Source organism: Narcine bancroftii, chromosome 1, assembly GCF_036971445.1.
Source record: "Narcine bancroftii isolate sNarBan1 chromosome 1, sNarBan1.hap1, whole genome shotgun sequence".
NCBI lineage: Eukaryota > Metazoa > Chordata > Chondrichthyes > Torpediniformes > Narcinidae > Narcine > Narcine bancroftii.
In genome coordinates this window covers 438,262,013-438,275,151 of record NC_091469.1, presented here as the reverse complement: position 1 = coordinate 438,275,151, position 13,139 = coordinate 438,262,013, and the positions used below count along the sequence as shown (strand labels likewise).

At 38.8% G+C, this 13,139-nt stretch overlaps 1 protein-coding gene across 6 annotated transcripts in view; it reads right to left on the bottom strand.

The window, feature by feature from the left end:
• The window catches only part of steap4 (STEAP family member 4), a 40,345-nt gene extending 29,421 nt beyond the window's left edge, over positions 1–10,924 (bottom strand). For all 6 annotated transcript variants that reach the window (XM_069914339.1, XM_069914338.1, XM_069914340.1 and 3 more), the window contains exon 1: positions 10,630–10,924. The gene's annotated coding sequence lies outside the window, so the exon portion shown is untranslated. The remainder of the gene's footprint in view (positions 1–10,629) is intronic.
• Positions 10,925–13,139: the final 2,215 nt, after the last annotated feature.

Below are 13,139 nucleotides of genomic sequence, written 5' to 3'. Positions count from 1 at the left end.
TGTACAGGAGACTAAAGACGAGCACTCAGCAGCACAAGGACAGCTTCTTCCCCACTGCCATCAGATTCCTGAATATTTAATAGTTTTATGAACCCAAAGACACTGCCTTACTTCTTGTGCACTATTCTTCTTGTTATTTATTTTTTCCTTACAATAATGTAGTGAGATGGTATAAAATGAATGTTTTACTGTGATGCTGGCACAAAACACCTAATTTCATGACTTGTTAATAACAATAAATTTTGATTTTGATTCAGCATGGTTTGCCAGCTGTTGAGCAGCAGATAAGAGGGATCTTCAGAGGGTTATCAATCCAACCCAGATGATCATGGGGTTTTCCTTGTCCCCTTTGAAAGATTTATTTAAATCTCACTATGTTGGCATGGCAACTAATATCCTTGAGATATCTACTCACCTGGGCTATCATCTGTTTGACTTATTGCCCTTGGTAGAAGATATAGGCCCATTAAATCACTAACGAAAAAGAACAGTTTCTATCCCAGTGCCATTCAAGAATTAAACTCTGCTTGGAATTCCAATAAATTTTATAACCATGTAACCACTTACAGCACAGAACAGGCCAGTTCGGCCCTACTAGTCCATGCCGTAACAAATCCCCACCCTCCTAGACCCACTGACCAGCACCCGGTCCATACCCCTCCAGTCCTCTCCTCTCCATGTAACTATCCAGTCTTTCCTTAAATGTAACCATGATCCCGCCTCGACCACATCTGTCGGAAGCTCATTCCACATCCCTACCACCCTTTGTGTAAAGAAATTTCCCCTCATGTTCCCCTTATAATTTTCCCCCTTCAATCTTAAACCATGTCCTCTAGTTTGAATCTCCCCCACTCTTAATTGAAAAAGCCTATCCACGTTTACTCTGTCCGTCTCTTTTAAAATCTTAAACACCTCTATCAAGTCCCCCCTCAATCTTCTATACTCCAGAGAAAAAAAGCCTTAGTCTGCACAATCTTTCCCTATAACTCAAACCTTGAAATCCTGTCAACATTCTTGTGAACCTTCTCTGCACTCTCTCTATTTTGTTTATATATTTCCTATAATTTGGTGACCAAAACTGTACACAGTACTCCAAATTTGGCCTCACCAATGCCTTGTACAATTTCATCATAACCTCCCTACTCTTGAATTCAATACTCCGATTTATGAAGGCCAACATTCCAAATGCCTTCTTCACCACACCATCTACCAGAGTATCAGCCTTGAGGGTACTATTTACCATCACTCCTAAATCCCTTTGTTGCTCTGCACATCTCAATAGCCTACCATTTAATGCATATGACCTATTTAGATTTGCCTTTCCAAATTGTAACACCTCACACTTATCTGTATTAAATTCCATCAGCCATTTCTCAGCCCACACCTCCAGCCTTCCTAAATCACCTTTTAATCTACGGTAATCTTCTTCACTGTCCAAAACACCATCAATCTTTGTATCATCTGCAAATTTGCTTATCCAATTTTCCACCCCTACTTCCAGATCGTTAATATATATAACAAACAATAGAGGACCCAGGACCGATCCCTTAGGAACTCCACTAGTCACCAGCCTCCAATTGGACAAACAATTTTCTACCACTACTCTCTGACACCTCCCATCCAACCATTGCTCAATCCATTTCACTACCTCCTTATTTATACCTAATGCCTCCACCTTTTTTCCTAACCTCCTGTGGGGAACTTTGTCAAAAGCTTTACTAATGTCTAAATAGACAACATTCATAGCTTTCCCTTCATCAACCTTTTTTGTAACCCCTCGAAAAACTCAATCAGGTTTGTCAAGCATGATCTACCCCTGACAAAACCATGCTGATTACTCCCTATCAATCCCTGTACCTCCAAATAATTGTAAATACCATCCCTCAAAACACTTTCCATCAACTTGCCCACCACAGACGTCAGACTCACGGACCTATAATTCCCAGGTTTACATTTGGACCCCTTCTTAAACAGCGGAACCACATGCGCCACCCTCCAGTCCTTTGGCACTACCCCCATGGCCAGTGACATCCTAAATATCTCTGATAATGGCCCCACTATCTGTCCACAAGACTCCCTAAGTGTCCTTGGGAATATTTTGTCCGGTCCCGGAGATTTATCCACCTTTATCTTTTTCAACACAGCCATCACTACCTCCTCGGTTATCCTTATATGCTTCATGACCTTCCCACTATTTTTCTTTACTTCAACTGGTTCAATATATTTTTCCCTAGTGAATACTGAGGCAAAGAAATCATTCAAAATTTCCCCCATTTCCTCTGACTTCTCACTCAGCCTATCCTCGCTATCTACAAGGGGTCCAATTTTATCCCTCACTAATCTTTTATTTTAATGTACCTATAGAAACCTTTTGGATTTATTTTTACTCTGTCTGCCAAAGCTTCTTCGTGCTTTTTTTGGCCTTTCTAATTTCTTTCTTAAGATTCCTTCTACACTCCTTGTAGTCCTCCTTTAAATTCTCAGCTCTCTGCTCTTTATACCTCTTGTACACCTCCCTTTTTCTCCTAACCAAATTTCCAATATTCCTCGAAAACCAAACCTCCCTATGATTTCCAGCCTTTCCTTTGATCCTCACTGGACATATCTACTTTGTACCCTCACAATTTCTTTTTTGAATATCCTCCATTTTTCATTTACATCCTTACCTGAAAATATCCTGTCCCACTCAATACTCCCCAAATCCCTTCTTATTCCTTCGAAATTTGCTCTTCTCCCATCCAGAACCTCAACTTTAGGCTCCTCCTTGCTCTTCTCTAAAACTAACAGAGTTATGATCACTAGACCCAATTTATTCTCCAACATTAATGTCCAATACCTGACCTAGCTCGTTCCCTATAAATTGGATAAGAGCATTATATAATTCTCTAAAGGCTAAGGTGATTACAAATAGGCAAATATCAAAATCTTTTTTGTTGGAAAGATCATCTAGACAAGGATGTTCTTTATCTCCTTTTTTATTTGTATTTGCTATAGAACTAGCTGAGTTGATTAGAAGTGATAATGAGATTGAGGACCTATATTGAGGAAAATTAAAAATTTATTAAAATGGAAAGATTTGCCAATTTCTTTAATCAATTGTATGAAGATGAATATCTTTCCTTGAATACAATATCTTTTTCAATCTTTACCAGTTTTTGTACCAATAATGCTTTTTTCAGGATTTAAATAAAAGTCTAAGATTTATTTGGAGGGATAAAATGCCTCGGATGGAATTGGAAAAATTAACATAGAAATTTGATCAAGGGTGACTTCGATTACCTAATTTAAAAAATTATGATAAAGTGGTTCAACTTAGATTTTTGTCTTCTTATTATCAGACTGATGAAATGATTGCATGGGTGCAAATTGAAATGAGTAAAATAGGAGAAAGTAATTCTGAACACATTTTATATAAATGGCATGAGGGATTATTAAAAGGAAAATCAAATCCACCAGTTTTGAAGCATATACTTAAAGTATGGAATGGAGAACATGTAGAAAGAGGAATGAAGAATTATCAGTTGATTAAAATGATATTAAATCAAAATCCTTTAATTCCTTTTATGGTTAATAATTGTTATTTCGATATTTTGTATAATTGTGGAATAAAAAAAGTGATTGTTTTTTGGGATCTGCTTTTTTGACTTTTGAGCAATTGAAAGATAGGTATAATATACCAGATAATACTATTTTTTCTTAATATCAACTTAAATCATACTTAAAAAGAAAATTAGGGAGAAATTTTAAATTGCAAGAACAAAGTCCATTTGAATATCAAATAACAGATACATTTATTGAAAGATTTATTACTAATATGTATATCAAATTACAAGAGACTATTCAGTAAAAGGATTTATTCAAATCCAAATCTAGATGGGAAAAAGATTTAAATATAGATTCAAGATTATGCTATGAACGTGTAACTAATAAAATTTAATTTTTTACATCAGTTATATTATACTCCATACAAATTGCATGCACTTCATTCGAATTGTTCTGATCGATGTTTTAGATGTAATAAAGAAGTAGGATTTAAGAAATAACATCACAGTATTCGAACAAATTTGGGAACCGTACATGGAACACAACAGAGAAGTCCTACCGCGGACCTCCACCACCTAAAATGACAGAAGGAGAAGAAGACAAAATGAACGGACCCGGTATGTAAAAGTAGATGACACAAATTTCTTGTTTATTTTCATTGTGTGAGGACATTGTTTAATGGGTTTAATGTATCATATATGTTGAACGTTGAGTGGGTGGGGAGGGGGGGGGGTTGAGGGAGGGAGGGAGGGAAGGGAGGGGGAAAAGGGGAGAAAATGACACTGTGTATATTCAAGAGGGAAATGTTTGTATGTATATTGGTCAGTATGGTTCATAGTGTGAAAAATAAAAAAAATTAAGAAAAGGAAGTAGGATCTTTCCTACATGCAGTCTGGCAATGTGAAAGGGTAGATCGGTTTTGAAAGGATATAAGTATTTTATTGGGATGAGTTTTGAAGACGCAAATTTTGAAGAATCCCAGAGTATTTTTATTGGGAGATATTTCCCAACTAAAGTTAGATATTTATCAAAAAAAGTTTTTGTGTAGTATTACGAGTCCAGAGGACCTGAAAACCCAGCAGCAATAGATATTCACCAAGACAAATGGCTACTTAAATAAAAGTTACTTTTAATTATCTTTATTACATGAAAACAGAATCAAACTTTAACTTATCACTATTGACTTAACTAACCTAACTTAACCCCCTTCTAATTCTAAGATCATATGTATGTAATGCGTGTGTACGTTCAGAAAAGTTCTTTGATTCACAGTCCAATCTCACTTCTCATTCCTCCAAGTTCACTGATTGCAGGCAATTCTTATACTGTGCACAGAATTTAACATTTATAAAGTTTACCAGGCTTTGGTGCTTGAAAGATAAATGGTTACTGCTCAGGAAGGTTCATTTCAGTTTTCAGAGAGAGATTTGATTCGTGCTGGATACCCACAACTAATTCCTTTTTAATCAGCCACTTTAGTGTCTTACCGAAGAAACTTGCCACATCATCTCCAGATGATAACCTCTTTCTTACGGGTCACCACAGAGTTCATTTTTGTTTCTCTTATTTCAAGTGAAACATTAGACAGGCTGTCCTCTCCTTTTGCATGAATCATAAGGGCTTTGACCAGGCTGAACTAAACACTCAGAACCTGACTTCCTAATGAGGTTTTCCACAAGCTTGCCAGTTTGTCTTGTTCCAGTAACGTCTGCAACTCCAACAAGTTTTTTCACCTGTTGCTTTTTGTAAACAACAATCCATTAGTGAAGTCTCTTGGGGCCTCTCCAAAGCTTTTGAGGAGACAGTTGACCCCCCCCCCCCCCCCACAGGTTTAGCATGAGCAGAGCTCCAGTATTTTAAATATGATCTGTTTTGAAGTGTTTGGATGTGACACTAAAAAAACCTGCCCCAATTTATCTCCCAAAAACATATCTATATACAATACAAACACAACATAATCTGTCACAGTAGCAATAGCAATAGCAAAGAAATCTATAGCTGTAACATGGAAATAGAAACATAGAAGATAGGAGCACAAGTAGGTCATTCAGCCCTTCGAGCCTGCTCCACCATTCAATGAGATCCTGGCTGATCTTAAAGTTCAGAACCCCATCCCCGCCTTATGTCCGTAACCCCTAATTCCCTTATACTGAAGAAATATATCTAATTCCCTCTTAAATATATTCAATGAACCTGCCTTTATGTGGCAATTAATTCCACAGATTCACCACCCTCTGGGTAAAGAAATTCCTTCTCATCTCGGTCCTAAATGGTTTGCCTATTATCCTCGAACCATGGCCCCGGGTTCTGGACTTCCCCCACCTTTGGAAACATCCCTTCCGCATCCATTCTGTCCAGTCCTGCCAGAATTTTATATGTCTCTATGAGATCCCCTCTCAATCTTCTAAACTCCACCGAGTACAATCCCAAATTGCGCAATCTTTCCTCATAAGTTATTCCTGCCATTCCAGGTATCAGCCTGGTGAATCGTTTTTGCACTCCCTCCATTGCAAGAACATCCTTCCTTAGATAAGGCGACCAAAATTGCACACAATACTCCAGGTGTGGTCTCACCAAGGCTCTGTACAGCTGCAGTAAGGTATCCTTATTCCTATACTCACACCCTCTTGATATGAAGGCCAACATACCATTTGCCTTTTTAACCGCCTGCTGTACCTGCATGCTCGCCTTCAGTGACTGGTGCACAAGAACCCCTAGGTCTCTCTGCACTTCCCCATCTCCCAATCTATTGCCATTCAAATAGTAATCTGCCCTCTGGTTTGTATTACCAAAGTGTATAACCTCACATTTATCCACATTGTAGTGCATTTGCCATGTATCTGCCCAGTTCCCCAATTTATCCAAATCACACTGGAGCTTCAGTGCACACAACCCCTCCTAGCTTAGTGTCGTCTGCAAATTTGGAGATATAATATCCAATCCCCTCATCCAGATCATTAATGTAAATTGTGAACAGCTGGGGTCCCAGTACAGATCCCTGTGGCACCCCACTGGTCACCGCCTGCCACTCAGAAAATGAGCCATTTATCCCAACTCTCTGTCTTCTACCTGCCAGCCAGTTCTCAATCCACATCAATACTTTGCTCCCAATCCCATGAGCCTTGATTTTGGAAGCCAGTCGTTTATGCGGGACCTTATCGAAGGCCTTTTGGAAGTCCAGGTACACCACATCCACTGGCTCTCCCCCATCTATTTTACCTGTCACCATCTCAAAGAATTCCAATAGATTTGTCAAGCACGATTTAACTTTTGTAAATCCATGTTGAGTCTGTCCGATCCCTTCTCTGCTAGTCATATGCTCAGCTATTACATCTTTAATAATGGATTCCATCATTTTGCCCACTACTGATGTGAGGCTCATCGGCCTATAATTCCACGCTTTCTCTCTACACCCCTTTTTAAATAGTGGGGTAACATTAGCTACCCTCCAATCCATGGGTACTGATCCTGAGTTGAATAGATAGCAAATGGAATTATTAAATTTTATACCATTAGTGAGAATAATGCATAATTTATGAAATCAACCAGAAAAATTTGGTAAGATTTGGAAACCCTACATGGATTTTATTGCTACGACTTTACCTGCAGCGTCCACCATGCCCCCATCAAAATTAATAATGGTTTAAGATTGTTATGTAAACTTCAATTAATTAATTAAAAGATATAGATTTATTAGACAGGCTTTTTCTTTTCTTTTTTTCCTACTTTTTTGGGGAGGGAGGGGTGGGTGGGGGAAGAGAAAATATATAAAAATTGTATTATTTTTATGTCATAACTTTATTATATTTATGTTATGGATAAATACTGTATATGTTTTGATACAAATGGAAAATAAAATTAAAAAAAATTAAACTCTGCCAATTAGTATATTTGTATTTTGTACTGTTTTAATGTTCCATTTTTTCTTCTTTTTACTGTTTTTATAGGATCTTGTATGTTGTATGGTCATGCTTTTAAATTTTTTTTACGTTTTCTTACACGATGACAATAAAGTACTTACTTGTGTCAAAGACTGGAATTGTGATTCAGCATCCATTTTTTTTGTCTTAAGGTGGGTGGTGGGAGGAAGAGGAAGAGTGAATTGGAGCTTGAATTTTAAATGCTATAAGTTGATGCAGGGTTGCCATCTCTGACTTCCCATTTCATAACTCAATCTACAAGCTCAGCTTTCTTGTCTCATGCACCAATGTACAATGATAAAGTTTGTATGGTGATCAACTCGACATCTCATACAAAGTAGCAAGTAAGATACAGAAGTGCAGAAATACAGACAGACATTCATAGTACAGAGCAAAGTTGACATAAGTTTACTCATGTAAGGTTCATTTAGTACTCTGTTAATGGCAGGAAAAACTGTTCTTGAATCTGGTGGTGCGTATATATCTGACATGTGAATCTTCTTCCTGTCCAGAAGGGGGTGAAGAGTTTGTGGCTGAGGTGCCTCTTTTCTAAGGAGAGGGATGTAGAGATGGAAGGGAGGGGTGGGTGGATTTTGTGATGGGCAGAGACACCTTCACAACCCTCTGAAAATTCTTGCATTCTTGGGTGGAGCATTTCCCAGAGCATGCTTCTCCTTCAGACCATACTGATAGCAATCACAACACGGGGAAGACCAGCATCTGGGGTGAGTTGGGGGTTTGAAGCAAAGTAGGTGGTATTTACTAGCACTGCCCTCACCCACAACATAACAGGAAAGCAACTCCATGGACTTTGACAATATGGTCTGCCACATTATTTCCAGCACTGGTCCTTCCTCTATTAGCTTGTTTAGGCCATTTCATGCTAGGTCGCCGCCTGGAGGCTGACTACATGCGCGGAAGGAAAACTTAAAAGTTACCTTTCATAGCTCTAAAAGGCTGCTCCAGCATCGCATTCATATTGAGCGGTGCCTCGTTGCCCCTCTGGATCCAATGGAGGTGGGGCAACTGGCGCTGTAGTGCCACCCATCATAAATACACAGCAGAGCAATGGCTGTCTTCCCTACCCATAATTCCCCATGCAGCTGGAACAGTCTTTCCTACCCATAATTCCCCATGCAGCTGGAACTGCTCTATTTTTCCCAGAACAGTTCCAGCTGCATGGGGGATTAGGGGTAGGGAAGACAGCCATTGCTCTGCAACATTTTGAGTTGCAGAGAGCGGCTCTGAAGGCCGAAGCAGCCCAGTGAGGCTATCACAGCCCGCATGGGCCACCCCCGATGGCTCCCGCCAGCCCTCGCTGCCTCAAGGGGGTCATGAAGGGAGAAGGGTGAGTCGGGAAATGGGTCATGGGTTGACGGCATCATCAGCCCACCCCTAACCAGCCGCTTATAGTGGCTGTACCTTCAAGCCAGGCGGTAGAGCACAGGACTCCGCCGATTATCCTTCTCTGAGAAGCCAGCCATGACGCATTCAGAAAGGCAAGTCTCTAGGCATGAGGGCAGAGGCAGAGAACCTCCGCCTTTATAGTCAGCCATTTTCCTTGTTTGAAAGGGCGTTTAACTGACATTTCATAAGAAACTGACCCTGTCTCTTAACCTGCTTTTAGTATATCTATTTTGTGATTCAGGCCTTGCAGAACAAAACTTGAAAAGGAAGCATAGAACTTTGCTGATCACTCATTTTCACTCACTTTAAACCTCCCAGACAATAGAACATAGAGTACTTTAGTGATACAAGTTAATGATGTGTGAGCCTTCACTTGTTGACAGCAATCCGCATGATGCAAAATTAAGAGCACATTATTAAGGCTGCTATTGAAGTGCAGTACCAATGGAGTGTTATATTATCAATTATTAAACAAAGCCTGTATTACATGAAAATGTTGTGGCACCATATTAAAGAATACTGCCCTGACCATCATGCAGCAATCAAATCCCCAGATTCTTTAGACCTTATCCCAAGATCTGTCATCAAGATCTGTCATGGTAAATAGATTACAAAGAGGACAGAGGAAATGTTCCAAAGATATTCGCTGATACCTTGAAAAATGGAACTCTTGAATTTGATTTCTTGCCTGTGGATTATTTAAAATGGATAAGCATTTGGAATGGCATTGGGAACCCTGGATTGTTTCGACAGGCGTGCTCAGAAGTCTAGCAAAAATAGCCCTAACCCTAACCTCTCAAATTACCCATCCGTCCAGCCCTCTCAAAACACCTATCCTCCTATGTAGCATAATCTGTGGTGCCCATACTATTTCTGCCTTGTCAGAACCCACAGAACTTGAGCAGAAGCAAGGGACTGGCAAAGAGAATATCATTTAATAATGAGTTGATGCAGATTCTCTATTCATTTATTTCAATGACATTTGTCATATTTTCTACCACTTTATTATTAAATTGCTGCTATATTTCTTACATATGGCAACATATTTTATTGTTTGCAAATACTCTGAGATTGTGAAAAAAGATATAGGCTGCTATATCTATATCAATAATTGAAGTGCACAGTAGCAACGAAAGAGCTAGTGGAATTCAGCATGAAAGAGGCCCCTTTTGCAAAAATATTTACTCGTGAAAAATATTGTGGGCTTTCTGAGCTTCTTGGAGCAGATTAAAGCAGAAATATGGAGCAATTCCAACCACATACATTTCAAATAGATTACAGGATCTAAGGTAAAACTAGCTGAAATCAAACTTCCAGTGTGTTTTTTCCAGTTTTCCAGTTGAAGTTGTTCATTTTGATCGACACACGTCAATGGACTCCTGCTTTCTTTAAGTTGGCAGCCCTGAGATATACAGGAAAAAACAGCAAGGGACAATGTACAAAATAGAATGGCAAATATGTTTTGTAATTCCCTTGTGACTACAGTCCTGCTCCATTCTGAGAAAAGCATTTAATATTGTGCCTCACCCCACTTCTAAGTTCAAACTTCCTAAGTATCCACTTGAGCAAATACTTAAAGGCTACTACAAATTTTTAGTTTTATCTAAAATTTGATTGACAATTTAAGAATGTACAGCATAATTAGAAGAATTAAAAATCTGAATTGAAAATTATATTTATTACTTCTACTATTCCACAACCACAGTGTTAAATACAAATACACAGATTGTTGAAATAAAGGAGTTTATGTTTTATTTACCTTTTCTATCTGTATTGCTTCAAAAATAGTCCAATTCAGCACAAGCTAATATCACACCAAGTAAAGCCTGTTAAATGAGGTTGAACTTTGCATCCTTCATCTTCCATGCAAGATCATCTAATTGTATTCTCAACTGTCCACTTAGCATTAGTCACATTCAGATTTTGTAAGAATTATTGGGAAGTCCCAAAGATGCTATGCTGATGGTAACTGATCTTTTCCGTATACCACAAAATTATAAAACAGAGCTCCAAAAATGTCCTGTTTCCTGCAAGAACAGACTGTACTGCCAGCTCAAAACAGAATGTGTAATGTGATATTTAAAAATGTACAACATTGAGACATGACAAAAGCAACCAATCAAATTAAGTTCAAAACAACGTGTTTTTTTTAAAAAACCATTTTATCATTTTTTTTACTACTTTTTTTTCAAATGTTAATATATTATAAACTCTTATGCTCATGGAGTTGAATTTCAAATTAATTGCATTAATTGAAAGTGAGCTAGACCATAGTTTTAATATAAATCGGATACCTTGTGTTGTGGAACATTAGAGCACAGTACAGGCCTTTCTGGCGATCGATATATACACCTAGCAAAAAAAAAAACCCTCTCCCAACCTCATAACCCTCTATTTTTCTTTCATCCATGTGTCTATCTAATGTTTCAGCCTCCACCAACACCCCTAGCAATGTATTCCAGGTTCCCACAACTCTCTAGATATAAAAAAATACCCCTGATCTCTCCCCTAAACTTTCCTCCCTTTATTTTGTTCAATGTCTTTTCAATGTTCCTCTCACCCTTATCTATGCCTTGTATTATCTTGTGGAATTCTATTAAGTCACTTCTCATCCTTCTTTGCTCCAAAGGTAAAGCCCTAGCTCTGCACACCTTGCCTCATAAGACAATTTTTTCCAAACCAGACAACACCCTGGTAAATCTCCTCTGCACCCTCTCCATTGCTTCTACATTCTTCCTATAATGAGGTGACTAGAACTGAACACAATATTCTACGCATGGCCTAATCAGACTTTTATAGAGCTGAAACGTTACCTCACAACTCCAGAACTCAATCCCCAACTCCAGAACTCAATCCCCCAACTAATGAATATTAATATACCATAAGCCTTCTATCCTATCCTATCAACCTGCATAACAACCTTGAGAAATCTATCAATTTGGACTCCAAGGTCCCTCTGATCATCCACACTTTAAGTATCCTACCATTAACTATGTGGTCTGCCTTCAAGTTCAACCTTCCAAAATGCATCATGTTATACTTATCTGGATTGAACCCACTCTGCCACTTTTCTGCCCAACTTTGCATCCTTCCTGTATCCTGCTGTAACCTATGACAATCTTCAACACCATCCACCATGCCTCCAACCTTGGTATCAATGACACACTTACTGATCTATCCCTCCACTATTTTGTCCAGGTGATTTATCACCAAGAGCAGGGGTATCAGAACAGATCCTGCGGAACTCCATAGTCACTGACCTAAGGCAGAATACTATCTGTCTACTACTACTCTCTGATTTCTACAGGCAAGCCAATTCTGAATCCACCCTGCCAATGTTCCTTGGATTCCAGGCTTCATGACTTTCCATACGAGTTTCCCATGGGAGACTTTTTCATATGCTCTACTAAAAACCACATACACCACATCTACCTCCCAATCTTCATCAATTTCTTTTATTATCTCCTCAAAAAACTCATAGGCTCATGAGGCAGGATCCTCCCTCACAAAGCCATACTGACTATCCCTGAGAAGACTATACTTCTCTAAATGCTGATAAATCCTATCCTTAAGAATCCTCTCCAATAGTTTTCTCACCACTAATGTAAGTCTCACTGGTCTATAATTTCCTATTACATTTTTTTAATATTCCCTGGTTAATACTGAAGCAAAGTATACATTTTGGACCTTCCCAATCTCTTCCTCCTCCAGGCACATGTTGCCTCCTTAAGCGGCCCTTCCTTCACTCTTGTCATCCTCTTGCTCTTCATGTATGCATAGAACACCTTGCCGTTCTCCTTAATCCAAATTGCTAAGACCTTCTCATGCCTTCTTCTAGCTCTCCTACATCCTTTCTTCTGTTGCTAACTGGCTATCATATAATTCTCATGAGCTCTTCCTGTTTATTGCTTCCTAAATCTAATGTATGGTTCCTAAAGTTAAGGAATCATGCCAATTAGGGAATAATTTTACTGTGCTTATTTACAGTGATCCAAAATAAATAAAGCTGTGATTATATAAAATACATTTCGAACATAGAACTCTACAGCACAGTAAAGGCCTTTCAGCCCCTGATGTTGTGCTGACCCATATATTCCTTAAAAATCTACTTAACCCTCCCTACCACATCACCCTCTATTTTTCATCCATCCATATGCGTGTCTAGGAGTTTCTTAAATACCCCTAATGTTTTAGCCCTCACCACCAACCCTGGCAAAGCATTCCAAGCACCCACAACTCTTTGTGTAAAAAAACCTACCCATGAATGTC